Here is an 11,142-nt window from a genome sequence, read left to right as displayed (position 1 = left end):
ACAAAAATTTTCAAGCAGATTTAAGAAACTATCCACCCAGAACTTCTAGAAATGAAAAACATTATGACGGTTTCTGTAAGCCTCAATGGATGGTTTCAGAGAGGCTTAGCACAGCTGAAGGAATGATTAGAAAACTGGAAGGCAGACCAGCAGTTTGTCTATTTCACAGAGAAATAAAAAGAAATGATCAGAATTGACAAAAGACTCCAACCCTCAGAATTAAGCATCTCAAGGAACCCAAGCAGGATTTGCAAAAGAGGGAAAAAGAGAAAGAAAGAAGGAAATGTACACCCAGATAGGGCTCAAACCCGAAAGCCAGGGAAAATCTAAAGAGCAGGCAAAGATCGATTACTTACAAAGGAATAACAGATTTACAACTGACTTCTTCATAGCAGCCACGGGTGCTGGAAGACAGTGGAAACATTTTTAATATGCTGGGAGAAAGTAGCTACCAATCTCAAACCACATGTACAGGGAAAATACCGTTCAAGAACAAGAATGAAGTAAAGGCATTTTGGGGCAAGAAAAAACAGTCTGTGATGAAAAGAAATTCCAAGGACTTGTTTGAAGTGGAGGGAAGTTATCTTGTGTATAAATATTGAGAGGAAAAATGGCATAATGAGCCAAGAAAGTGGCAAATGTATGAGTGAATCCAAAAAATATTGACCGTATAAAACAATGGCAATAGAAATGAAATACACAGGACCAATAGCAGAGAAATTGGAAGGGATAACTGGGTTAAAGTGCTCTAATGTCACTAGAATGTGCAGAAGGAAGGAAACTTATTAATTAAATTTAGAATATAAGTGAAGCATGCTTGTCAACAGTCCTGGATAAGCTCTAGAAGAGAAGTACATTTATAACTTACAAAGTAGTAGGAATAAATGAGAGGAAATCAGCCTCAAAGAAGACGAAATATGAGAGGAGATCTGGAGATAGTTATGGAACACAACATAAGATAAAGAAAGAAAATATTTCAGTGATTCTGTTTAAATGAAGACCCACTAAATGCCTCTGTTACAAGTCAAAGATGGGGGTACCTGGTGACTCAGCTGGTTAAGCATATGACTTCAGCTCAGGTCATGATCTCACGGCTCCTGAGTTCGAGCCCCAAGTTGAGCTCTGTGCTGACAGTCAAAGCCTGCAGCCTGCTTCAGATTCTGTGTCTCTCTGTCTCTCTGCCCCTCTCCCACTTGAGCTCTGTCTCTCTCTCTCTCAAAAATAAATAACATTAAAAAAAAATTAAAAGTCAAAGATGGCAGACTGGATTTAAAATATCTAGTTAAAAGCTCTTTTAACAAGAAACACAGCTAAAACATAAGGATCAAAAGGTTCGAAGCACAGAATGGAAAAAAGATACAAGAGAAAAATCTAAAGCATTTCTGTGTTGATGACTTTAATTTCCTGTTTGGAACTTTGTTAATTCTGTTATTCCTCTTTTAACCTCTTAAATTAGATGTTTAACCTATTAATTTTTACCCTTTCTTCTTTCTTTTTTTTTTAAACTATGAAGTTCAGTGTACTTTATTTATTATTTATTTATTTTAACATTTATTTATTTCTGAGAGACACACAGAGAGAGAGTGTGTGTGTGTGTGAGCAGGGAAGGGGCAGAAAGAGAAGGAGACACATAATCCAAAGCAGGCTTCAGGCTCTGAGCTGTCAGCACAAAGCCAGATGTGGTGCTTGAACCCATGAACTGCAACATCATGACCTGAGTCGAAGTTGGATGCTTAATGGACTGAGCCACTCAGGTGCCCCTTATTTATTTATTTTTGAGAGAGAGAGAGAGAGAGAGAGAGAGAGAGAGAGAGAGCGAGCATGAGTGAGTGAGGGGCAGAGAGAGAGGGAGAGAGAGAGAATTCCCATGGGGGGGGCAGAGAGAGAGAGAGAGAGAGAGAGAGAGAGAGAGGAGTGCAGAGCTGGGCTCGAGCTCACCTGAAGCGTGGTTCAAGGTCATGAACTGTGAGATCATGACCTGACCTGAAGCCAAAGTCAGATGCTTAACCTACTGAGCCACCCAGGTGCCCCAGCCTTTCTTCTTTTTTAATATAGGAACTTAAAACTGTAAACATCCCTCCTAAATAGCATGTCAAGTTATAGCCTATACATCTGGGGGAGGGGAAAAGGATTATTATTATTTTTTTTTACTATATACCACTTTGCATTGAAAAATATTTAATGGCATGGAGATACACTTTTAGTAATGTGTTGTTAAATATCAAAACCAAATAAAGTGTGAACATGATTCAATTATCCCAAAAAAGATACAGCTGTATGTATTTGTGTCATACATGTATAGATACAGGATGAGAAGGAAACAGAGTAAATTATAAGCAGCAGTGAACTCAGGGTGGCAGGGCTCCAGCATTTTTAGTTTTCCCTCTACTTTTCTGTAATCCTTTTGTACCTTTCTGTATTTCCATAATGAAAATGAATTATTTTTATAACCAGAGAGGTTTACAAAAGAGGAAAAACAACCAATACACGAAGCAGGATGCTAGAGGGAGAAACGGTCTGTTCGTGTTGTCCCAAATAAGCACTATCGGATTTCCCGTTAGAGTCCCAGCCTCACGGACACGAGCAGACAACCGGGAGAGAATCAATGTGCCCTGGGACACTGGGTGGCTAAGAGCTGACCCGTGTCCGGTTTTGTGATCTCATGTGCCTCGTGCTGTGCTACATGCAGCCTCGTCCTCTTCTCCCTCAGAGACAAGATGTGAGGGTGGAATGGTCAACAGTCTATAATCCGCATTCGAGACTGGGGTTTCAAAAGAGAAACAACAAATGCTCCGGGAATCTGAATGTTTCATGTGGCACATACACAATTTTTGAGCTACATTTGCTCTTCTGGGCTGTCTACTAGAGAGAAGGAAAAGTAAATGGCTTTTCTGATGAAATGCCAAGAGAAGGCTCTGATGACATTAGAAAAGATCTCCCTCGTTTATCCACTCATTGTTGACTTGGAGGATAGGTCTCCCCATCTTCAGAAGCAAGAACAATGCTTAATTCCTCTGACGTCCCAAGACGAGAAATGATATATCGCCAGAAAGGTTATTACTGAAACATGGCATTTTCTATCAGTTGCGGGTCTGAGTCAGTCCATCCATCCGTCCAATCATTCATCCATCCATTCGTCCAACTATCCACTCAGCCTAATGAATATACATATAAAAACAATTATGCATTATGCATAGTAATGCTGCAGGGAAGGGAATAAGATATTATCCTTGCCCTTGAGAGCCTCATGAGCAAACAAAGAGAACTATGTACAGAACTAATTATAATGCAAGTTAGACTAAGTGCTAGTGTTTATCATCTGTATGTGAAATGCTGAGGGGAGACAATATAAAAGCATAAGTTATTTCCCCTGCCTTAACGTGATGGACAATCTCACATTCTACATAGAGAATGTAACCCGAGAGACAGTTCCATAACAAATCCTGATGATATTCCCTTGAGTGACCCTGGACTCAGAGTTCAAGGAGAGCAAGCTAGGAGAAAGACATTCCCAGGTCCAGAGATGTGCTCTCCTCCAGGTCCTCTGAGGCAACAATGGTAGGTCTCTTGAAAATGTGCGTCTCCTCTGTGTGTGGGCAAGTCTGCTGGCACAGGGTTTTACAAGCTGTTTTCATCAGCTTCTTACCTGCTCAACTGAGATTCCCAGGCCTCACGAGACCTATTGCTTAACCAAGATACAGCTCAGTTGCACTGAGGACTGACAAGACTGGCATTCAAGGCGGTAACATGAGCAGGTAGATGCCCTAACTGCCCCAGGAACCCATTTTCTAGACCAGCTCTGCCCCAAAGAACTTTCTGCAATGATGGAAGGACATTGTGCAATACTGCGGCCACCAGCTCATGTGGTCCGTGAGTACTTGAAATGTGGCCAGTGAGACTCCAGGATGAAATTCTTAATTTTATTTCATTTTAATTTTAATACATTGAATTCAAATTAAAATGCCTTAATTGTGATTAATTCAAACTGAAATCGTGGCTGCTGGCTTGGAAGGCAAAGGGGTTCTGGATCATGGAGCTCAAGGACATGTGAGGGAAAGAGGTTTCCTTAAGCTAATGGGCGCCCTGGTGAGTCACAGAATCACTCAGCTACCCAAGTGGGTCAGACTGGACCTTGACTTTCAGCAGTCGGATGGGCTCATGCCACAGGGTTCAGCTTCTCCATCCCCTCTCCGCTTCCACCAACTGCAATCTGGTGGTTTCAAGAATTTTTAGTCTGATGAAACAAAGGACTCACAAGACCACTGAATCCAAATGCCATCAACCTAAATGCTGTCCTCTACTCGTGCCACTGCTGGACTCTAAAGATCAGGATGCCTTCAATGGCACAGCAATAAAGCCTACAATGGGGCCCAAGAATCCAAATTACTAAAAAAAAAAAAATGGATCAGGACTCCTGGGTGGCTCAGTCGGTTGGGTGTCTGACTTCGGCTCAGGTCACGATCTCACGGTTTGATTCATGAGTTCGAGCCCCACATCAGGCTCTGGGCTGACAGCTCAGAGCCTGGATCCTGCTTCGATTCTGTGTCTCCCTCCCCTGCCCCCTCCTCCCTCCCACTCACACTCTGTCTCTAACTTTCTCTCTCAAAAATAAATAAACTTAAAAAAAATTGATCTAGGTACTTCTCCTGTGCCTTTAGAAACCACGTTGGCTCACGTCAGAAGAAGTGATACAGTATAGAACGTATTACAGTGGGAGCATTTACTCACACAACAAATATTTATTGAGAACACAATATGAAGAAGATATGAGTGTAGGTTAGGGAAACTGCAGTGAACAGGACAGGCCAGAGTGCTGTCCTACGGTCTAGTGGGAGACAAAAATAACCATGAGCAAATAAAGAGATGATTTCAAGTAGAGGATGTTTGTTGACGTGTGGAAAACAAACTGTGTAAGGAGAAGAGGGCACTGGATTTAAGAGCTGCTTTAAACTTGTGTGGTCATATAAGGTCTGTCTCCAGACGTGATGCTGAAGCCGAGACCTAATCAGTGCTGCGTTCATTATGTGGTGGTCTGAGGGAAAAGCATTCCAGGCAGAAGGAATAGCAACGTGCAAAGTTCCTGAGATAGAAACAAGCCAGGGCTGTTGGAGGGCAAAGGGAAAGAAAGGCGAGAGGACAGAAGAGATCCAGAGGTTGGATCCTGGGGTGTCTAACATTAACAGGGCAATCAGGAAGAGAGTAGGAGAAAGCAATAGTGTGACAGGAGGAAAACTGAGAAAACGAGGTGTCACGGGACCCCAGAGAAAAAAAACTTTAAGGAGGAGGGAGGAGTCAACTGTGACAATAGCTGCTGTTGTTTTTGTTTTTCTTTTTTGTAAGATGGATCAAAGAATGGACTTCTGGGTTAAGTAAGAGGAGGTCAGTGGTCCCACTCTCATGGGGGTAGGGGTGAAGAAGGTGGCTGGGAGAGAGTGGGAAGTGAGAAGATAGAGATGGTGATAACATGTAATTTTGGAGGAATTTTACTATAAGGGGAAACAGATGAGCCATGGTTGGATGGGAATTAAGGTCAGGGAAGTTTTTGTTTCATTTCTTTAAAATGTTTTATTTATTCTTGACAGAGAGAGAGAGAGAGCGTGAGCGGGGGAGGACCAGAGCAAGACAGGGACACAGAATCCAAAGCAGGCTCCAGGCTCCGAGCTGCTGCCACCACAGAGCCTGACGCGGGGCTCGAACTCACAAGCTGAGAGATCATGACCTGAGCCGAAGTCCGACGCTCAACCGACTGAGCCACCCAGGCAGCCCTGTTTCATTTTTGATTTCAACATGAGCCATTTCAAGTCAGAGGTACATATCAATGGGAATGATACTGGAGTAAGAAGGATTTTGATGGTGCAAAATGATAAGCAATTCCCACTGTCCTATGAGAAATGAGTCTGCGGTCCCCTGGAGAATCCTTCCTCGCCCAGGAGTCAGACAGTGAGAACTGCCTCTGTGAACACTCTTGAGTTTCCACGTATGAAAACAAAGGCTTTTAGTTGGATTGGACAATGGGAGTGTGGCCACTAACAGCTGACATCATGGTCTTTTAACAACTCTTGGGGTGTGATATCATCAGTTGGCATGAATCTTACCACCCAGGGAGGCATACCGCTCATGATATGGCCCCTGGAGGAGTGGGAAACACTGAGGGACTCCCCGACCCTGGTGCTCCCTTGAGTGAGAGCCAAACATAGTGCAGTCTCCTGGGACATCCACCTGCTACTACAACCTAGTGCCAGTGCTGTGCCCCTCCCGAGATGACATGGGCGGGTCAGAGGTTTAGGATCGTTGGCTTGCTCAGCCGGGATCAGCCTCCTTTTACCTTTATCACCCGTTGTCCTTTTTTGCCCTTACCAATCAGTCCCTTTTAGGCAGTGGACACTCAGGAGGCACCAGGAACTCGGTGTGGGAGGGCTGGTTCCTTCCTCCACCTCTGTCTTTCTCCTGAATTGCTCTGCCGTAGGTGGTCGAAAGGAAATGCGTGAGTGGAGATGAAACCCGTCGCACTCTACACATCAATAAGATACGTTGCTACAGAGTCTGGCCCATGAGATGGTTTCTCTAAAAGGGATAGAATACTTCTGCTTTCCCCACAAACCCCGAAACATAGGATTTTTCAACAAGTGCCTCCAAAGACCTGGTCATGAACTTGGCAGAGCAAATGGCTACCCTCCAGACCCTAACAGTGGGCAAGGGACTCAGATCCACCTGTAGAGTCCAGTTTGCCAGGAATCAACGCATATTTAAAAAAAGTCTGCTTCTGGGGCGCCTGGGTGCCTCAGACGGTTGAGCGTCCAACTTCGGCTCAGGTGATGATCTCACGGTCCGTGAGTTCGAGCCCCGCGTCCGGCTCTGTGCTGACGGCTCGGAGCCCGGAGCCTGTTTCGGATTCTGTGTCTCCCTCTCTCTCTGCCCCTCCCCTGCTCAGGCTCTGTCTCTCTCTGTCTCAAAAATAAATAAACATTTAAAAAAATTGAAAAATAAATAAAGGCTGCTTTTTAAACGGCATGACAGGTTGCACCTCCAGCCCCCCTTGAACAACTGCCTCATCCTTCCCAACCAAACTGCCAGCGATCCATGCTGGTGAGGGCACCCTCCCATATCAGGGTGTCTGGGCTGAGAAACGCATGTGCGGGTACTGTTCTACAATAACTTAGAGGGCTACAACACTCAGAGCCAGGCGTGGTTAAAATGAAGCTTACTTACTCAACACAGAGAGCTTTGGTGATCGCTGTTACTGGAGGAAGCCATTTGGGCAAATACTAGAAAGCACAGCTGTGGGGTGCCCTGCGGCGAAACTGCCTTCTCTTTGCTTTCACGGGAGCTTGTGTCTGAATGAGAGAGCTCCACTGGCCGCTGGGGGACAATAGAAAGAAAGATCAGATGTCACCATGTAAGCATTAAATAACCTGTGACTCCAGGAAATACCACTGAGGCAGGAAGTCCGAGGAACAGCCCTGGGCTGGCGGGTTCCGGACTGAAACCTTGCCGGGTCTTTTTTTTTTCTTCCCCTTTTTTTAATTCTTGAGGGACTGGGCTAAAGGCATTGTTATGGAATTGCAGAGCAATTGATGTAATAATTCATAAGCAATATCAATTGAAATAGTGATTTGGCCATGGTTTGTGAGTCATAATAGAATAATAACATTGTACCCATCACACAAATAATTATGAATGGGAAAAAGCTTGACAAGGACAGAACATTTAAATCCAAATGAGCAAAGTAATAGAAGCAGGACGTTCTGGAAGGGTGCATTTGGCCTCTGCATGTTCTCATTGAAACGGACTTGCTCCTACCCCTTCAGCTCAATGTAAAACCTCGTGATGATGGTTGACCAGGACACCTGGGAAAGACTCAGCAAAGAGAACTTGGGGACAGTCACATCCTGCTTCCAGCACAAAGATCTGAGGGAACGTGTGAGGTGTTCTCAGGGCAGGAAACAGTCACTAGGTGGCTTGCTTAGCGAATGCGTTCAGCTACCATGGAATTTCTAAACCACTTTGCTTTAAACGGCCTTTTTGTATCCAGAGAGGACCCGTATGTGGCAGAAATGGTGAGGTTGATCTTCAGTAGCTGCCCTCCCCTTTGCCGTCCCTTCCCCCTCCTATAACTAGCACGCTCCTAAGCGCTCATGCCTTTGATGAAGCAGAGGGGCCCTTTGAAAAGCAGGACTGGTTTGGGCTAGCAGCCTGGGCTTGAGACCCAACACCATGGACTGGTTGTGCGACCTTGAGTAAGTTATTTCACATCTCCGGGCTCAAGTTTACTCATCTGAGCAGATCTCCCAAAGGTGCCTGTGCATTAGGGACAGGGGGGTTGTGGGGGGCGCCTGGGTGGCTCAGTCGGTTAAGCATCCAACTTTGGGTCAGGCCGTGATTTCACACTTTGTGCGTTCGAGCCCCACGTCGGGCTCTTTGTTGTTAGTGCAGAGCTTGCTTTGGATCTTCTGTCCCTCTCTCTCTGCCCCTCCTTTGCTCACCCTTGCTCTCTCTGTCTCTCTTTCAAAAATAAATAAATAAACATTAAAAAAAAAAAGGGACAGGTGAGTTGGGTAACCAATGTTGAACACAAAGGCATGAATACCTGATCCTGACTTCCAAAGCCTGTGCCCACTGGGAGGCCTCTTAGGCAGGTGCATTCAAATGGTGACCAAGTCTTTTCTACTTGGACATAAGGTCATCCTTGGCTCCAGATTCCTGGGTGCACTTTGTGTGATTGTTTGGGACACCTCATCTTGTCCATACGCCCTTTGAAGAGCCAGCGAGGAATCCAGAAACTGGATTTACTGAGGGCCACAGAGAGTGGTCCTAGATTCTCCCAGAGCCCCCTCTCACTAGGAGTATGGGGCTCCCTCCAATGGCGAGGGGCCTACTTCGCATATTTGGACTTAGCAGGGCCAATGCTCATACCCAACCTAAGTACTTTTGCTCTGCTCCCTTGTACACAAAAGGCACAGGTATCCCCCCAGGACTCGCATCGGGGGAAAAAACAACTAATTAATATAATTTGACTTTGCCTGGTCCTTGATGGCTGAATGATTGATTGACACTAGTGCTTTTTGAGTCCCAACGGCAACAAACAAACAAAGAAACAAAGATGAATGACGTGCGAAGGTCGTATTTTCGTAAATGCTTATGAGCAAGTTGGAGGGGATACAAAGGGAAATCATGCTTTATACTCGGATGCATCCCTTCCCTTGTGCTGCCAGAACATGCTACAGTAAATTGGGTGGCTTGAATCGGCAGAAATGTATCCTCTCTCAGGTCTGGAAGCCAGAGGTCTGAAATCAAGAGGCAGCAGGGCCATGCCTCCTCCAGAGGCCCTCCGGGAGACTCCTTCCTTGCCCTGTACCTCAGCTTCTGGTGGGCCCACGCATTCCTTGGCTCCCGGCAAAATACCTCCAATCTGTGCCCCCCTCTTCACATGGCCCTCTCTCTCAGTGTCCCTCTGTGTGCCGACCTCCTTCTCCTTTCTCTTACAAGGGCATCAGTCATTGGACTTAGGGCCCTCCCTAAAGCCAGGATGCTCTCAAGATCCGTAACTAATTACATCTGCAAAGACCCTATATCCTCAAGGTCAGAATCAGACCTATAAATAGAGAAGAAACTGATGGCTGTCAGAGGGAAGGAGGTGGTGTGGTGATGGGCAAAATGGCCACGGGGAGAGGGAGCTGGGGGCTTCCAGTCATGGAATGAATGTCACGAGAATAAAAGGTACAGCACAGGGAATATGGTCAGTGGTACCGTAACAGCTCGGTGTGGTGACATATGGTGGCTACACTTGTGGGGAGCACAGCATAATGTATACATGTGGAATTGCTATGTTGAACGCCTGAAGTTAATGTAACATCGTGCGTCAACTATACTCAAATTAAGAAAAAAAATACAAAATAAGTCTTGAATTCTACTCCTGAAACCAATGCTACACTCCATGTTAACTAACGTGAATATGATTTTAAAAGATCTGGGGGGCACCTGGGTAGCTCGGTTGGTTAAGTGTTGGACTTCGGCTCAGGTCATGATCTCGCGGTCCGTGAGTTCGAGCCCTGCGTCGGGCTCTGTGCGGACAGCTCGGAGCCTGGAGCCTGATTTGGATTCTGGGTCTCCCTCTCTCTCTCTGCCCCTCCCCTGTTCGTGCTCTCTATCTCTCTCTCTCTCTCAAAAATAAATAAACATTTTAAAAAATCAAAATAAATAAATAAATAAATAAATAAAATTTTTGTTTAAAAAAATAGAAAATAGGGTTACGTCCTGAGGTTCAGAGTGGACACGACTTTTGGGAGAACACTATGGAACATGCTGCATGAGGGAACATATAAGTTAGTAAGAGAGATAAGACAATGGTGATTGGTTAACATACAAGGCAAAACATATGTTCTTTGAGAGACTTGTAAGGAAAGAGTTATGGGCATAAAAAGGAAAAGATGTTGGGGTGCCTGGGTGGCTCAGTGGGTTGAGCATCTGACCCTTGGTTTCGGCTCAGGTCACGATCTCACGGTTTCATGGGTTTGAGCCCCACAGCAGGCTGTGTGCTGGCAGCGTGGGGCCTGCTTGGAATTCTCTCTCTCCCTCTCTCTCTCTCTGCCCCTCCCCGGCTCGGTCTGTCTCTCAGAAAAATAAATAAATAAATAAAACGTAAAAAAAATTACAAAAAAAAAAAAGGAAAAGATGTTCCCATTCCGCAGATCTGGAGGAAACTGGTAGATAAAGTAATTGAAGAAATAGGCCTGGTCGGAGGAGAGACATCTTATAAGGTAGGACATTTCTGGAAGGGGAGAAAGCCTAAGTACAAAAACAGAGAAAACGAGGGTTGCTCAGGAACTGTGGGATTCTACTTACGGTATTATTTTGAATAATCATTGGCCACTTTATATGTGACATGCACCTTGATCACACGTGCCCAGCACAGTGCTCTGCACACACGGGTCAGTTAATATTTATTGACCGGTAACATGGAAAAGCTTAACTCCGCCTCTCCAACCGAAATTCTTGAATTGCTAAGCTAAGCTCTGTGGTCCCACGTGCTATTTTTCACCAACAGGCACTAAATAACATAATCAATGTAACGATGACAATACAACTAATTCAGACAAACAGCTAATTAAAGTTGAGCCAAGAAGGGTAACATGGCCCTCATTA

General features: G+C 45.1%; 1 long non-coding RNA gene across 1 annotated transcript in view; it reads right to left on the bottom strand.

Annotated features, from left to right (window-relative positions):
- Positions 1–7,000: 7,000 nt before the first annotated feature.
- Positions 7,001–11,142, bottom strand: part of LOC121039776 (uncharacterized) — a 96,093-nt gene continuing 91,951 nt past the window's right edge. Inside the window, exon 4 of the long non-coding RNA XR_005794978.1 lies at positions 7,001–7,359. This is a non-coding gene — a long non-coding RNA (uncharacterized LOC121039776). The remainder of the gene's footprint in view (positions 7,360–11,142) is intronic.

Source organism: Herpailurus yagouaroundi, unplaced genomic scaffold (genome assembly GCF_014898765.1).
Source record: "Herpailurus yagouaroundi ecotype Mexico unplaced genomic scaffold, PumYag 181, whole genome shotgun sequence".
NCBI lineage: Eukaryota > Metazoa > Chordata > Mammalia > Carnivora > Felidae > Herpailurus > Herpailurus yagouaroundi.
Note: the sequence above shows the minus strand (reverse complement) of the source record. Positions and strands in the feature narration are given on the sequence as shown.